Below are 18,219 nucleotides of genomic sequence, written 5' to 3'. Positions count from 1 at the left end.
AAGTTTCGTTCTTATATGTTGAAGCGTTCGTTTCCACTAACAATTTGAATTTTGGCCTTTCTCTCTGTTTTCTCCTATATTGATAGATGTATTTGGAACTCTAAATCAAATACGGATTGTGCTAACTTCTTGAAACTTGACACAGTAAAGCAGTTTCATGGTCTATCTCTATGTTTTGTTTCCTCTTGATATAGCCCTAAGCAGTGACTAGCGAGAAACAATTACATGGAAAGGGGTTGCCAAGCTTCCAAAAATTACGAGTCTCCAGAAATCTCAGCAAATATTTTTTCACCCAAACTGGATGATACTTTCAGGTAATGATCAATACACTAAGCCCACTTGGTTCCCCAAATTTCGTTCTTCTATGTTGAAGCGTTTGTTTCCACTATCTGTTTGCATTTTGGCGTTTCACTCTGTTTTCTCCTATATTGATAGATGTATTTGGAAATCTAAATCAAACACGGTTTGTGCTAGCTTCTTGAAACTTGACACAGTAAAGCAGTTTCATGGTCTATCTCTATGTTTTGTTTCCTCTTGATATAACCCTAAGCAGTGACTGGCGAGAAACACTTTCATTGAAAGGGGTTGCCAAGCTTCCAAAAATTACGAGTCTGCAGAAATCTCAGCAAATATTTTTTCACCCAAATTGGATGATACTTTCAGGTAATGATCAGAACACTAAGCCCACTTGGTTCCCCAAATTTCGTTCTTCTATGTTGAAGGGTTCGTTTCCAGTAACAGTTTGCATTCTGGCATTTCACTCTGTTTTCTCCTTATTGATAGATGTATTTCTATCTTTAAATCAAACATGGTTTGTGCTAGCTTCTTGAAACTTGACACAGTAAAGCAGTTTCATGTTCTATCTCTATGTTTTTTTTTCCTCTTGATGTAGCCCTAAGCAGTGACTGGCGAGAAACTCTTTAATTGAAAGTGGTTGTCAAGCTTCCAAAAATTACGAGTCTCCAGAAATCTCAGAAAATATTTTTTCACCCAAACTGGGTGATACTTTCAGGTAATGATCAGTACACTACGCCCACTTGGTTCCCCAGGTTTCGTTCTTATATGTTGAAGCGTTCGTTTCCAGTAACAGTTTGAATTTTGGCGATTCACTCTGTTTTCTCCTATATTGATAGATGTATTTGGAACTCTAAATCAAACACGGTTTGTGCTAGTTTCTTTAAATTTGACACAGTAAAGAGTTTCACATTCTAACTCTATGTTTTGTTTCCTTTTCATGTAGCCCTAAGCAGTGACTGGCAAGAAACACTTTCATTGAAAGGGGTTGCAAGCTTCCAAAAATTACGAGTCTTCAGAAATCTCAGCAAATATTTTTTCAACCAAACTTGATGATACTTTCAGGTAATGATCAGTACACTACGCCCACTTGGTTCCTCAAATTTCGTTCTTCTGTGTTGAAGCGTTCGTTTCCAGTAACAATTTGAATTTTGGCCTTTCTCTCTGTTGTTTCCTATATTGACAGATGTATTTGGAACTCTAAATCAAACACGGTTTGTGCTAGCTTCTTGAAACTTGACACAGTAAAGCAGTTTCATGGTCTATATCTATGTTTTGTTTCCTCTTGATGTAGCCCTAAGCAGTGACTGGCGAGAAACTCTTTAATTGAAAGGGGTTGTCAAGCTTCCAAAAATTACGAGTCTCCAGAAATCTCAGCAAATATTTTTTCACCCAAACTGGATGATACTTTCAGGTAATGATCAGTACACTACGCCCACTTGGTTCCCCAGGTTTCGTTCTTATATGTTGAAGCGTTCGTTTCCAGTAGCAGTTTGCATTTTGGCGTTTCACTCTGTTTTCTCCTATATTGACAGATGTATTTGGAACTCTAAATCAAACACGGTTTGTGCTAGCTTCTTGGAACTTGACACAGTAAACCAGTTTCATGGTCTATCTCTATATTTTGTTTCCTTTTCATATAGCCCTAAGCAGTGACTGGCGAGAAACACTTTCATTGAAAGGGTTGCCAAGCTTCCAAAAATTACGAGTCTGCAGAAATCTCAGCAAATATTTTTTCACCCAAACTGGATGATACTTTCAGGTAATGATCAGAACACTAAGCGCACTTGGTTCCCCAAATTTCGTTCTTATATGTTGAATCATTCGTTTCCAGTAACTGTTTGAATTTTGGCGTTTCACTCTGTTTTCTCCTATATGGATAGATGTATTTGGAACTCTAAATCAAACACGGTTTGTGCTAGCTTCTTGAAACTTGACACAGTAAAGCAGTTTCACATTCTATCTCTACGTTTTGTTTACTCTTGATGTACCCCTAAGTAGTGACTGGCGAGAAACACTTTCATGGAAAGGGATTGCCAAGCTTCCAAAAATTACGAGTCTCTAGGAATCTCAGCAAATATTTTTTCATCCAAACTGGATGGTACTTTCAGGTAATGATCAGTACACTAAGCCCACTTGGTTCCCCAAATTTCGTTTTTCTATTTTGAAGCGTTCGTTTCCAGTAACAGTTTGCATTTTTGCGTTTCACTCTGTTTTCTCCTATATTGATAGATGTATTTGGAACTCTAAATCAAACAAGGTTTGTGCTAGCTTCTTGAAACTTGACACAGTAAAGCAGTTTCAGGTTCTATCTTTATGTTTCGTTTCCCTTTGATGTAGCCCTAAGCAGTGAATGGCGAGAAACACTTTCATGGAAAGAGGTTGCCAATTTTCCAAATATTACGTGTCTCCAGAAATCTCAGCAAATATTTTTTCTCCCAAACTCGATGATACTTTCAGGTAATGATCAGTACACTAAGCCCTCTTGGTTCCCCAAATTTCGTTCTTCTGTGTTGTAGCGTTCGTTTCCAGTAACAGTTTGAATTTTGGCCTTTCTCTCTGTTTTCTCCTATATTGATAGATGTATTTGGAACTCTAGATCAAACACGGTTTGTGCTCGCTTCTAGAAACTTGACACAGTAAAGCAGTCTCATGTTCTATCTTTATGTTTTGTTTCCTCTTGATGTAGCCCTAAGCAGTGACTGGCGAGAAACACTTTCATGCAAAGGGGTTGCCAAGCTTCCAAAAATTACGAGTCTCCAGAAATATCAGCAAATATTTTTTCACGCAAACCGGATGATACTTTCAGGTAATGATCAGTACACTAAGCCCACTTGGTTCCCGAAATTACGTTCTTCTGTGTTGAAGCGTTCGTTTCCAGTAACAGTTTGCATTTAGGCCATTCTCTCTGTTTTCTCCTATATTGATAGATGTATTTGGAACTCAAATCAAACACGGTTTGTGCTAGCTTCTTGAAACTTGACACAGTAAAGCAGTTTCACATTCTATCTCTATGTTTTGTTTCCTCTTGATGTAGCCCTAGTAGTGACTGGCGAGAAACACTTTCATGGAAAGAGGTTGCCAAGCTTCCAAAAATTAGGAGTCTCAGAAATCGCAGCAAATATTTTTTCACCCAAACTGGATGATACTTTCAGGTAATGATCAGTACACTAAGCCCACTTGGTTCCCCAAATTTCGTTCTTCTGTGTTGAAGCGTTCATTTTCAGTAACAGTTTGAATTTTGGCCTTTCTCTCTGTTTTCTCCTATATGGATAGATGCATTTGGAACTCTAAATCAAACACGGTTTGTGCTAGCTCCTTGAAACTTGACACAGTAAAGCAGTTTCATGTTCTATCTCTATGTTTTGTTTCCTCTTGATGTCGCCCTAAGCAGTGACTGGCGAGAAACACTTTCATGGAAAGGTGTTGACAAGCTTCCAAAAATTATGAGTCTCCAGGAATCTCAGCAAATATTTTTTCACCCAAACTGGATGATACTTTCAGGTAATGATCAGTACACTAAGCCCACTTGGTTCCCCAAATTTCGTTCTTCTGTGTTGAAGCGTTCGTTTCCAGTAACAGTTTGCATTTTGGCCTTTGTCTCTGTTTTCTCCTATATTGATAGATGTATTTGGAACTCTAAATCAAACACGGTTTGTGCTAGCTTCTTGAAACTTGACACAGTAAAGCAGTTTCACGTTCTATCTCTATGTTTTGTTTCCTCTTGATGTAGCTTTAAGCACTGACTGGTGAGAAACCCCTTCATGGAAAGGGGTTGCCAAGCTTCCAAAAATTAGAAGTCTCCAGAAATCTCAGCAAATATTTTTTAACCCAAACTGGATGATACTTTCAGATAACGATCAGTACACTAAGCCCACTTGGTTCCCAAATTTCGTTTTCTGTGTTGAAGCGCTCGTTTCCAGTGACAGTATGAATTTTGGCCTTTCTCTCTTTTTTCTCCTATATTGATAGATGTATTTGGAACTGTAAATCAAACACGGTTTGTGCTAGCTTCTTGAAACGTGACACAGTAAAGCATTTTCACATTCTATCTCTATGTGTTGTTTTTTCTTGATGTACCCCTAAGTAGTGACTGGCGAGAAACACTTTCATGGAAAGAGGTTGCCAAGCTTCCAAACATTAGGGGTCTCCAGAAATCGCAGCAAATATTTTTTCACCCAAACTGGATGATACTTTCAGGTAATGATCAGTACACTAAGCCCACTTGGTTCCCCAAATTTCGTTCTTCTGTGTTGAATCTTTCGTTTCCAGTAACAGTTTGCATTTTGGCCTTTCTCTCTGTTTTCTCCTATATTGATAGATGTATTTGGAACTCTAAATCAAACACCTTTGTTGTTGCTTCTTGAAACTTGACACAGTAAAGCAGTTTCACAGTCTGTCTCTATTTTTTGTTTCCTCTTGATGTCGCCCTAAGCAGTGAATGGCGAGAAACACTTTCATGGAAAGGGGTTGACAAGCTTCCAAAAATTATGAGTCTCCAGGAATATCAGCATATATTTTTTCATCCAAACTGGATGATACTTTCAGGTAATGATCAGTACACTAAGCCCACTTGGATCCCCAAATTTCGTTCTTCTGTGTTGAAGCGTTCGTTTCCAGTAACAGTTTGCATTTTGGCCTTTGTCTCTGTTTTCTTTTATATTGATAGATGTATTTGGAACTCTAAATCAAACACGGTTTGTGCGAGCTTCTTGAAACTTGACACAGTAAAGCAGTTTCACATTCTATCTCTATGTTTTTTTTTCCTCTTGATGTAGCTTTAAGCAGTGACTGGCGAGAAACACTGTCATGGAAAGGGGTTGCCAAGCTTCCAAAAATTTCGAGTCTCCAGAAATCTCAGCAAATATTTTTTAACCCAAACTAGATGATACTTTCAGGTAACGATCAGTACACTAAGCCCACTTGGTTCCCAAATTTCGTATTCTGTGTTGAAGCGTTCGTTTCCAGTGACAGTATGAATTTTGGCCTTTCTCTCTTTTTTCTCCCATATTGAAAATGTATTTGGAACTGTAAATCAAACGCGGTTTGTGCTAGCTTCTTGAAACGTGACACAGTAAAGCAGTTTTACGTTCTCTCACTGTGTTTTGTTTCCTCTTGATGTAGCCCTAAGCAGTGACTGGCGAGAAACACTTTCATGGAAAGGGGTTGCCAAGCTTCCAAAAATTACGAGTCTCCAGAACTATCAGCAAATATTTTTTAACCCAAACAGGATGATACTTTCAGGTAATGATCAGAACACTAAGCCCACTTGGTTCCCCAAATTTCGTTCTTGTATTTTGAAGCGTTCGTTTCCAGTAACAGTTTGCATTTTGGCGTTTCACTCTGTTTTCTCCTATATTGATAGATGTATTTGGATCTCTAAATCAAACACGGTTTGTGCTAGCTTCTTGAATGTTGACACAGTAAAGCAGTTTGACATTCTATCTCTATGTTTTGTTTCCTCTTGATGTAGGCCCAAGTAGTGACTGAAGAGAAACACTTTCATGGAAAGAGGTTGCCAAGCTTCCAAACATTAGGGGACTCCAGAAATAGCACCAAATATTTTTCAACCAAACTGGATGATACTTTGAGGTAATGATCAGTACACTAAGCCCACTTGGTTCCCCAAATTTCGTTCTTCTGTGTTGAAGCGTTCGTTTCAAGTAACAGTTTGAATTTTGGCCTTTCTCTCTGTTTCCTCCTATTTTGATAGATGTACTTGGAACTGTAAATCAAACACGGTTTGTGCTAGCTTCATGAAACTTGACACTGTAAAGCAGTTTTACGGTCTATCTCTATGTTTTGTTTCCTCTTGATATACCCCTAAGCAGTGACTGGCGAGAAACAATTTCATTGAAAGGGGTTGCCAAGCTTCCAAAAATTATGAGTCTCCAGAAATCTCAGCAAATATTTTTTCAACCAAACTGGATGATACTTTTAGGTAATGATCAGTACACTAAGCCCACTTGGTTCCCCAAATTTCGTACTTCTATGTTGAAGCGTTCGTTTCCAGTAACAGTTTGCATTTTGGCCATTCTCTCTGTTTTCTCCTATATTGATAGATGTATTTGGAACTCTAAATCAAACACGGTTTGTGCTAGCTTCTTGAAACGTGACACAGTAAAGCAGTTTCACGTTCTATCTCTATGTATTGTTTCCTCTTGATGTAGCCCTAAGCAGTGACTGGCGAGAAACACTTTCATGGAAAGGGGTTTCCAAGCTTCCAAAAATTACTAGTGTCCAGAAATACCAGCAAATATTTTTTCACCCAAACTGGATGATACTTTCAGGTAATGATCAGTACCCTAAGCCCACTTGGTTCCCCAAATTTCGTTCTTCTGTATTGAAGCGTTCGTTTCCAGTAACAGTTTGCATTTTGGCCATTCTCTCTGTTTACTCCTATATTGATAGATGTATTTGGAACTCTAAATCAAACACGGTATGTGCTAGCTTCTTGAAACTTGACACAGTAAAGCAGTTTCACATTCTATCTCTATGTTTTGTTTCCTCTTGATGTACCCCTAAGTAGTGACTGGCGAGAAACACTTTCATGGAAAGAGGTTGCCAAGCTTCCAAAAATTACGAGTCTCCAGAAATCTCAGCAAATATTTTTTCACCCAAACTGGATGATACTTTCAGGTAATGATCAGTACACTAAGCCCACTTGGTTCCACAAATTTCGTTCTTCTGTGTTGAAGCTTTCGTTTCCAGTAACAGTTTGCATTTTGGCCTTTCTCTCTGTTTTCTCCTATATTGATAGATGTATTTGGAACTGTAAATCAAACACGGTTTGTGCTAGCTTCTTGAAACTTGACACAGTAAAGCAGTTTTATGGTCTATCTCTATGTTTTGTTTCCTCTTGATATAGCCCTAAGCAGTGACTGGCGAGAAACAATTTCATTGAAAGGGGTTGCCAAGCTTCCAAAAATTATGAGTCTCCAGAAATCTCAGCAAATATTTTTTCAACCAAACTGGATGATAATTTTAGTTAATGATCAGTACACTTAGCCCACTTGGTTCCCCAAATTTCGTACTTCTATGTTGAAGCGTTCGTTTCCAGTAACAGTTTGCATTTTGGCCATTCTCTCTGTTTTCTCCTATATTGATAGATGTATTTGGAACTCTAAATCAAACACGGTTTGTGCTAGCTTCTTGAAACGTGACACAGTAAAGCAGTTTCACGTTCTATCTCTATGTATTGTTTCCTCTTGATGTAGCCCTAAGCAGTGACTGGCGAGAAACACTTTCATGGAAAGGGGTTGCCATGCTTCCAAAAATTACTAGTCTCCAGAAATACCAGCAAATATTTTTTAACCCAAACTGGATGATACTTTCAGGTAATGATCAGTACACTAAGTCCACTTGGTTCCCCAAATTTCGTTTTCTGTGTTGAAGCGTTCGTTTCCAGTGACAGTTTGAATTTTGGCCTTTCTCTCTGTTTTCTCCTGTTTTGATAGATGTATTTGGAACTGTAAAACAAACACGGTTTGTGCTCGCTTCTTGAAACGTGACACAGTAAAGCAGTTTCATGTTCTATCTCTGTGTTTTGTTTCCTCTTTATGTAGCCCTAAGCAGTGACTGGCAAGAAACACTTTCATTGAAAGGGGTTGCAAGCTTCCAAAAATTACAAGTCTCCAAAAATCTCAGCAAATATTTTTTCACCCAAACTAGATCATACGTTTAGATAATGATCAGTACACTAAGCCCACTTGGTTCCCCAAATTTCGTTCTTCTGTGTTGAAGCGTTCGTTTCAAGTAACAGTTTGAATTTTGGCCTTTCTCTCTGTTTTCTCCTATATTGATAGATGTATTTGGAACTCTAAATCAAACACGGTTTGTGCTAGCTTCTTGAAACTTGACACAGTAAAGCAGTTTCACGCTCTATCTCTATGTGTTGTTTCCTCTTGATGTAGCCGTAAGCAGTGACTGGCGAGAAACAATTTCATTGAAAGGGGTTGCCAAGCTTCCAAAAATTATGAGTCTCCAGAAATCTCAGCAAATATTTTTTCAACCAAACTGGATGATACTTTCAGGTAATGATCAGTACACTTAGCCCACTTGGTTCCCCAAATTTCGTTCTTCTGTGTTGAAGCGTTCCTTTCCAGTAACAGTTTGAATTTTGGCGATTCACTCTGTTTTCTCCTATATTGATAGATGTATTTGGAACGCTAAATCAAACACGGTTTGTGCTAGCTTCTTGAAACTTTACACAGTAAAGCAGTTTCACGTTCTATCTCTATGTTTTGTTTCCTCTTGATGTAGCCCTAAGCAGTGACTGGCGAGAAACACTTTCATGGAAAGAGGTTGACAATTTTCCAAAAATTACGTGTCTCCAGAAATCTCAGCAAATATTTTTTCACCCAAACTGGATGATACTATCAGGTAATGATCAGTACACTAGGCCAACTTGGTTCCCAAAATTCGTTCTTCTGTGTTGAAGCGTTCGTTTCCAGTAACAGTTTAAATTTTGGCCTTTCTCTCTGTTTTCTCCTATTTTGATAGATGTATTTGTAACTCTAAATCATACACGGTTTGTGCTAGCTTCTTGAAACATGACAGAGTAAAGCAGTTTCACGTTCTATCTCTATTTTTTGCCTCTTGATGTAGCCCTAAGCAGTGACTGGCGAGAAAAACTTTCATTGAAAGGGGTTGCCAAGCTTCCAAAATTACGTGTCTCCAGAAATCTCAACAAATATTTTTTCACCCAAACTGGATGATACTTTCAGGTAATGATCATTACACTTAGCCCACTTGGTTCCCCAAATTTCGTTCTTCTGTGTTGAAGCATTCGTTTCCAGTAGCAGTTTGCATTTTGAGTTTCACTCTCTTTTCTCCTATATTGACTGATGTATTTGGAACTGTAAATCTAACACGGTTTGTGCTAGCTTCTTGAAACTTGACACAGTAAAGCAGTTTTACGGTCTATCTCTATGTTTTGTTTCCTCTTGATATAGCCCTAAGCAGTGACTGGCGAGAAACAATTTCATTGAAAGGGGTTGCCAAGCTTCCAAAAATTATGAGTCTCCAAAAATCTCAGCAAATATTTTTTCAACCAAACTGGATGATACTTTTAGGTAATGATCAGTACACTAAGCCCACTTGGTTCCCAAAATTTCGTTCTTCTATGTTGAAGCGTTCGTTTCCAGTAACAGTTTGAATTTTGGCGATTCACTCTGTTTTCTCCTATATTGATAGATGTATTTGGAACTCTAAATCAAACACGGTTTGTGCTAGCTTCTTGAAACTTGACACAGTAAAGCAGTTTCACATTCTATCTCTATCTTTTGTTTCCTCTTGATGTAGCCCTAAGTAGTGACTGGCGAGAAACACTTTCAAAAAAGAGGTTGCCAAGCTTCCAAAAATTAGGAGTCTCCAGAAATCGCAGCAAATATTTTTTCACCCATACTGGATGATACTTTCAGGTAATGATCAGTACACTAAGCCCACTTGGTTCCCCAAATTTCATTCTTCTGTGTTGAAGCGTTCGTTTCCAGTAACAGTTTGCATTTTGGCCATTCTCTCTGTTTTCGCCTATATTGATAGATGTATTTGGAACCCTAAATCAAACACGGTTTGTGCTAGCTTCTTGAAACTTGACACAGTAAAGCAGTTTCACGTTCTATCTCTATGTTTTGTTTCCTCTTGGTGTAGCTTTAAGCAGTGACTGGCGAGAAAAACTGTCATGGAAAGGGGTTGCCAAGCTTCCAAATATTACGAGTCTCCAGAAATCTCAGCAAATATTTTTTAACACAAACTGGATGATGCTTTCAGGTAAAGATCAGTACACTAAGCCCACTTGGTTCCCAAATTTCGTTTTCTGTGTTGAATCGTTCGTTTCCAGTGACAGTATGAATTTTGGCCTTTCTCTCTTTTTTCTCCTATATTGATAGATGTATTTGGAACTGTAAATCAAACACAGTTTGTGCTAGCTTCTTGAAACTTGACACAGTAAAGCAGTTTCACATTCTATCTCTATCTTTTGTTTCCTCTTGATGTACCCCTATGTAGTGACTGGCGAGAAACACTTTCATGGAAAGAGGTTGCCAAGCTTCCAAACATTAGGGGTCTCCAGAAATCACAGCAAATATTTTTTCACCCAAACTGGATGATATTTTCAGGTAATGATCAGTACACTAAGCCCACTTGGTTCCCAAAATTACGTTCTTCTGTGTTGAAGCTTTCGTTTCCAGTAAAAGTTTGCATTTTAGCCTTTCTCCCTGTTTTCTCCTATATTGATAGATGTATTTTGAACTCTAAATCAAACACGGTTTGTGCTAGCTTCTTGAAACGTGACACAGTAAAGCAGTTTCACGTTCTATCTCTATGTTTTGTTTCCTCTTGATGTAGCCCTAAGCAATGACTGGCAAGAAACAATTTCATGGAAAGGGGTTGCCAAGCTTCCAAAAATTACGAGTCTCCAGAAATCTCAGCAAATATTTTTCAACCAAACTGGATGATACTTTCAGGTAATGATCAGTACACTAAGCCCACTTGGTTCCCCAAATTTCGTTCTTCTGTGTTGTAGCGTTCGTTTCCAGTAACAGTTTGAATTTTGGCCTTTCTCTCTGTTTTCTCCTATTTTGATAGATGTATTTGGAACTGTAAATCAAACACGGTTTGTGCTAGCTTCTTGAAACTTGACACAGTAAAGCAGTTTTACGGTCTATCTCTATGTTTTGTTTCCTCTTGATATAGCCCTAAGCAGTGACTGGCGAGAAACAATTTCATTGAAAGGGGTTGCCAAGCTTCCAAAAATTATGAGTCTCCAGAAATCTCAGCAAATATTTTTTCAACCAAACTGGATGATACTTTTAGGTAATGATCAGTACACTAAGCCCACTTGGTTCCCAAAATTTCGTTCTTCTATGTTGAAGCGTTCGTTTCCAGTAACAGTTTGAATTTTGGCGATTCACTCTGTTTTCTCCTATATTGATAGATGTATTTGGAACTCTAAATCAAACACGGTTTGTGCTAGCTTCTTGAAACTTGACACAGTAAAGCAGTTTCCGGTTCTATATTTATGTTTCGTTTCCCTTTGATGTAGCCCTAAGCAGTGACTGGCGAGAAACACTTTCATGGACAGAGGTTGCCAATTTTCCAAAAATTACGTGTCTCCAGAAATCTCAGCAAATATTTTTTCACCCAAACTGGATGATACTTTCAGGTAATGATCAGTACACTAAGCCCACTTGGTGCCCAAATTTCGTTCTTTTGTGTTGAAGCGTTCATTTCAAGTAACAGTTTGAATTTTGGCGTTTCTCTCTGTTTTCTCCTATATTGATAGATGTATTTGGAACTCTAAATCAAACACGGTTTGTGCTAGCTTCTTGAAACTTGACACAGTAAAGCAGTTTCACAGTCTGTCTCCATGTTTTGTTTCCTCTTGATGTAGCCCTAAGCAGTGACTGGCGAGAAACACTTTCATGGAAAGGGGTTGCCAAGCTTCCAAAAATTACTAGTCTCCAGAAATATCAACAAATATTTTTTCACCCAAACTGGAAGATACTTTCAGGTAATGATCAGTACACTAAGCCCACTTGGTTCCCCAAATTTCGTTCTTCTGTGTTGAAGCGTTCGTTTCCAGTAACAGATTGAATTTTGGCCTTTCTCTCTGTTTTCTCCTATTTTGATAGATGTATTTGGAACTCTAAATCAAACACGGTTTGTGCTAGCTTCTTGAAACTTGACTCAGTAAAGCAGTTTCACGTTCTATCTCTGTGTTTTGTTTCCTCTTGATGGAGCCCTAAGCAGTGACTGGCGAGAAACACTTTCATTGAAAGGGGTTGCCAAGCTTCCAAAAATTACGAGTCTCCACTAATCTCAGCAAATATTTTTTCACCCAAACTGGATTATACTTTCAGGTAATGATCAGAACACTAAGCACACTTGGTTCCCCAAATTTCGTTCTTCTATGTTGAAGCGTTCGTTTCCAGTAACAGTTTGCATTCTGGCATTTCAATCTATTCTCTCCTATATTGATAGATGTATTTGGAACGCTAAATCAAACACGGTTTGTGCTAGCTTCTGAAACTTGACAGAGTAAAGCAGTTTCATGTTCTATCTCTCTGTTTTGCTTCCTCTTGATGTAGCCCTAAACAGTGACTGGCGAGAAACACTTTCATTGAAAGGGGTTGCAAGCTTCCAAAAATTACGAGTCTCCAGAAATCTCAACAAATATTTTTTCAACCAAACTGGATGATACTTTCAGGTAATGATCAGAACACTAAGCCCACTTGGTTCCCCAAATTTCGTTCTTCTGTGTTGAATCGTTCGTTTCCAGTAACAGTTTGAATTTTGGCCTTTCTCTCTGTTTTCTCCTATATAGATAGATGTATTTGGAACGCTAAATCAAACACGGTTTGTGCTAGCTTCTTGAAACTTGACACAGTAAAGCAGTTTCACGTTCTATCTCTATGTTTTGTTTCCTCTTGATGTAGCCCTAAGCAGTGACTGGCGAGAAACACTTTCATGGAAAGGGGTTGCAAGCTTCCAAAAATTACGAGTCTCCAGAAATCTCATCAAATATTTTTTCACCCAAACTGGATGATACTTTCAGGTAGTGATCAGTACACTAAGCCCACTTGCTTCCCCAAATTCCGTTCTTCTATGTTGAAGTGTTCGTTTCAGCTATCAGTTTGCATTTTGGCGTTTTACTCTGTTTTCTCCTAAGGAAATGGGTTGCCAAGCTTCCAAATATTACGAGTCTCCAGAAATCTCAGCAAATATTTTTTTCACCCAAACTGGATGATACTTTCAGGTAATGATCAGTACACTAAGCCCACTTGGTTCCCCAAATTTCGTTCTTCGGTGTTGAAGCGTTCATTTCCAGTAGCAGTTTGAATTTTGGCCTTTCTCTCTGATTTCTCCTATATTGATAGATGTATTTGGAACTCTAACAAACACGGTTTGTGCTAGCTTCTTGAAACTTGACACAGTAAAGCAGTTTCATGGTCTATCTCTATGTTTTGTTTCCTCTTGATATAGCCCTAAGCAGTGACTGGCGAGAAACACTTTCATTGAAAGGGGTCGCCAAGCTTCTAAAAATTAGGAGTCTCCAGAAATCTCAGCAAATATTTTTTCACCCAAACTGTATGATACTTTCAGGTAGTGATCAGTACACTAAGCCCACTTGGTTCCCCAAATTTCGTTCTTCTATGTTGAAGTGTTCGTTTCCACTATCAGTTTGCATTTTGGCGTTTCACTCTGTTTTCTCCTATATTGATAGATGTATTTGGAACTCTAAATCAAACACGGTTTGTGCTAGCTTCTTGAAACTTGACTCAGTAAAGCAGTTTCACGTTCTATCTCTATGTTTTGTTTCCTCTTGATGTAGCCCTAAGCAGTGACTGGCGAGAAACACTTTCATTGAAAGGGGTTGCAAGCTTCCAAAAATTACGAGTCTCCACTAATCTCAGCAAATATTTTTTCACCCAAACTGGATTATACTTTCAGGTAATGATCAGAACACTAAGCACACTTGGTTCCCCAAATTTCGTTCTTCTATGTTGAAGCGTTCGTTTCCAGTAACAGTTTGCATTCTGGCATTTCAATCTATTCTCTCCTATATTGATAGATGTATTTGGAACGCTAAATCAAACACGGTTTGTGCTAGCTTCTGAAACTTGACAGAGTAAAGCAGTTTCATGTTCTATCTCTCTGTTTTGCTTCCTCTTGATGTAGCCCTAAACAGTGACTGGCGAGAAACACTTTCATTGAAAGGGGTTGCAAGCTTCCAAAAATTACGAGTCTCCAGAAATCTCAACAAATATTTTTTCAACCAAACTGGATGATACTTTCAGGTAATGATCAGAACACTAAGCCCACTTGGTTCCCCAAATTTCGTTCTTCTGTGTTGAATCGTTCGTTTCCAGTAACAGTTTGCATTCTGGCATTTCACTCTGTTTTCTCCTATATTGATAGATGTATTTGGAACTCTAAATCAAACATGGTTTGTGCTAGCTTCTTGAAACTTGACACAGTAAAGCAGTTTCACGTTCTATCACTATGTTTTGTTTCCTCTTGATATAGCCCTAAGCAGTGACTGGCGAGAAATACTTTCATGGAAAGGGGTTGCCAAGCTTCCAAAAATTACGAGTCTCCACTAATCTCATCAAATATTTTTTCACCCAAACTGGATGATACTTTCAGGTAATGATCAGAACACTAAGCCCACTTTGTTCCCCAAATTTCGTTCTTCTATGTTGAAGCGTTCGTTTCCAGTAACAGTTTGCATTTTGGCGTTTCACTCTATTTTCTCCTATATTGATAGATGTATTTGGAACGCTAAATCAAACACGGTTTGTGCTAGCTTATTGAAACTTGACACAGTAAAGCAGGTTCACGTTCTATCTCTATGTTTTGTTTCCTCTTGATACAGCCCTAAGCAGTGACTGGCGAGAAACACTTTCAATGAAAGGGGTTGCCAAGCTTCCAAAAATTACGAGTCTCCACAAATCTCAGCAAATATTTTTTCACCCAAACTGGATGATACTTTCAGGTAATGATCAGTACACTAAGCCAACTTGGTTCACCAAATTTCGTTCTTCTACGTTGAAGCGTTCGTTTCCACTATCAGTTTGCATTTTGTCGTTTCATTCTGTTTTCTCCTATATTGATAGATGTATTTGGAACTGTAAATCAAACACGGTTTGTGCTAGCTTCTTGAAACTTGACACAGTAAAGCAGTTTCACTGTCTATCTCTATGTTTTGTTTCCTCTTGATATAGCCCTAAGCAGTGACTGGTGAGAAACACTTTCATTGAAAGGGGTTGGAAGCTTCCAAAAATTATGAGTCTCCAGAAATCTCAGCAAATATTTTTTCAACCAAACTGGATGATACTTTCAGGTAATGATCAGTACACTAAGCCCACTTGGTTCCCCAAATTTCGTTCTTCTATGTTGAACCGTTCGTTGCCACTATCAGTTTGCATTTTGGCGTTTCACTCTGTTTTCTCCTATATTGATAGATGTATTTGGAACGCTAAATCAAACACGGTTTGTGCTAGCTTCTTGAAACTTTACACAGTAAAGCAGTTTCACGTTCTATCTCTATGTTTTGTTTCCTCTTGATGTAGCCCTAAGCAGTGACTGGCGAGAAACACTTTCATGGAAAGGGGTTGCAAGCTTCCAAAAATTACGAGTCTCCAGAAATCTCATCAAATATTTTTTCACCCAAACTGGATGATACTTTCAGGTAGTGATCAGTACACTAAGCCCACTTGCTTCCCCAAATTCCGTTCTTCTATGTTGAAGTGTTCGTTTCAGCTATCAGTTTGCATTTTGGCGTTTTACTCTGTTTTCTCCTAAGGAAATGGGTTGCCAAGCTTCCAAATATTACGAGTCTCCAGAAATCTCAGCAAATATTTTTTTCACCCAAACTGGATGATACTTTCAGGTAATGATCAGTACACTAAGCCCACTTGGTTCCCCAAATTTCGTTCTTCGGTGTTGAAGCGTTCATTTCCAGTAGCAGTTTGAATTTTGGCCTTTCTCTCTGATTTCTCCTATATTGATAGATGTATTTGGAACTCTAACAAACACGGTTTGTACTAGCTTCTTGAAACTTGACACAGTAAAGCAGTTTCATGGTCTATCTCTATGTTTTGTTTCCTCTTGATATAGCCCTAAGCAGTGACTGGCGAGAAACACTTTCATTGAAAGGGGTCGCCAAGCTTCTAAAAATTAGGAGTCTCCAGAAATCTCAGCAAATATTTTTTCACCCAAACTGTATGATACTTTCAGGTAGTGATCAGTACACTAAGCCCACTTGGTTCCCCAAATTTCGTTCTTCTATGTTGAAGTGTTCGTTTCCACTATCAGTTTGCATTTTGGCGTTTCACTCTGTTTTCTCCTATATTGATAGATGTATTTGGAACTCTAAATCAAACACGGTTTGTGCTAGCTTCTTGAAACTTGACTCAGTAAAGCAGTTTCACGTTCTATCTCTATGTTTTGTTTCCTCTTGATGTAGCCCTAAGCAGTGACTGGCGAGAAACACTTTCATTGAAAGGGGTTGCCAAGCTTCCAAAAATTACGAGTCTCCACTAATCTCAGCAAATATTTTTTCACCCAAACTGGATTATACTTTCAGGTAATGATCAGAACACTAAGCACACTTGGTTCCCCAAATTTCGTTCTTCTATGTTGAAGCGTTCGTTTCCAGTAACAGTTTGCATTCTGGCATTTCAATCTATTCTCTCCTATATTGATAGATGTATTTGGAACGCTAAATCAAACACGGTTTGTGCTAGCTTCTGAAACTTGACAGAGTAAAGCAGTTTCATGTTCTATCTCTCTGTTTTGCTTCCTCTTGATGTAGCCCTAAACAGTGACTGGCGAGAAACACTTTCATTGAAAGGGGTTGCAAGCTTCCAAAAATTACGAGTCTCCAGAAATCTCAACAAATATTTTTTCAACCAAACTGGATGATACTTTCAGGTAATGATCAGAACACTAAGCCCACTTGGTTCCCCAAATTTCGTTCTTCTGTGTTGAATCGTTCGTTTCCAGTAACAGTTTGAATTTTGGCCTTTCTCTCTGTTTTCTCCTATATAGATAGATGTATTTGGAACGCTAAATCAAACACGGTTTGTGCTAGCTTCTTGAAACTTGACACAGTAAAGCAGTTTCACGTTCTATCTCTATGTTTTGTTTCCTCTTGATGTAGCCCTAAGCAGTGACTGGCGAGAAACACTTTCATGGAAAGGGGTTGCAAGCTTCCAAAAATTACGAGTCTCCAGAAATCTCATCAAATATTTTTTCACCCAAACTGGATGATACTTTCAGGTAGTGATCAGTACACTAAGCCCACTTGCTTCCCCAAATTTCGTTCTTCTATGTTGAAGTGTTCGTTTCAGCTATCAGTTTGCATTTTGGCGTTTCACTCTGTTTTCTCCTAAGGAAATGGGTTGCCAAGCTTCCAAATATTACGAGTCTCCAGAAATCTCAGCAAATATTTTTTTCACCCAAACTGGATGATACTTTCAGGTAATGATCAGTACACTAAGCCCACTTGGTTCCCCAAATTTCGTTCTTCGGTGTTGAAGCGTTCATTTCCAGTAGCAGTTTGAATTTTGGCCTTTCTCTCTGATTTCTCCTATATTGATAGATGTATTTGGAACTCTAACAAACACGGTTTGTGCTAGCTTCTTGAAACTTGACACAGTAAAGCAGTTTCATGGTCTATCTCTATGTTTTGTTTCCTCTTGATATAGCCCTAAGCAGTGACTGGCGAGAAACACTTTCATTGAAAGGGGTCGCCAAGCTTCTAAAAATTAGGAGTCTCCAGAAATCTCAGCAAATATTTTTTCACCCAAACTGTATGATACTTTCAGGTAGTGATCAGTACACTAAGCCCACTTGGTTCCCCAAATTTCGTTCTTCTATGTTGAAGTGTTCGTTTCCACTATCAGTTTGCATTTTGGCGTTTCACTCTGTTTTCTCCTATATTGATAGATGTATTTGGAACTCTAAATCAAACACGGTTTGTGCTAGCTTCTTGAAACTTCACTCAGTAAAGCAGTTTCACGTTCTATCTCTATGTTTTGTTTCCTCTTGATGTAGCCCTAAGCAGTGACTGGCGAGAAACACTTTCATTGAAAGGGGTGCAAGCTTCCAAAAATTACGAGTCTCCACTAATCTCAGCAAATATTTTTTCACCCAAACTGGATTATACTTTCAGGTAATGATCAGAACACTAGGCACACTTGGTTCCCCAAATTTCGTTCTTCTATGTTGAAGCGTTCGTTTCCAGTAACAGTTTGCATTCTGGCATTTCAATCTATTCTCTCCTATATTGATAGATGTATTTGGAACGCTAAATCAAACACGGTTTGTGCTAGCTTCTGAAACTTGACAGAGTAAAGCAGTTTCATGTTCTATCTCTCTGTTTTGCTTCCTCTTGATGTAGCCCTAAACAGTGACTGG

Source organism: Spermophilus citellus, assembly GCF_964194105.1.
Source record: "Spermophilus citellus genome assembly, chromosome: 4".
Taxonomy (NCBI): domain Eukaryota; kingdom Metazoa; phylum Chordata; class Mammalia; order Rodentia; family Sciuridae; genus Spermophilus; species Spermophilus citellus.
Note: the sequence above shows the minus strand (reverse complement) of the source record.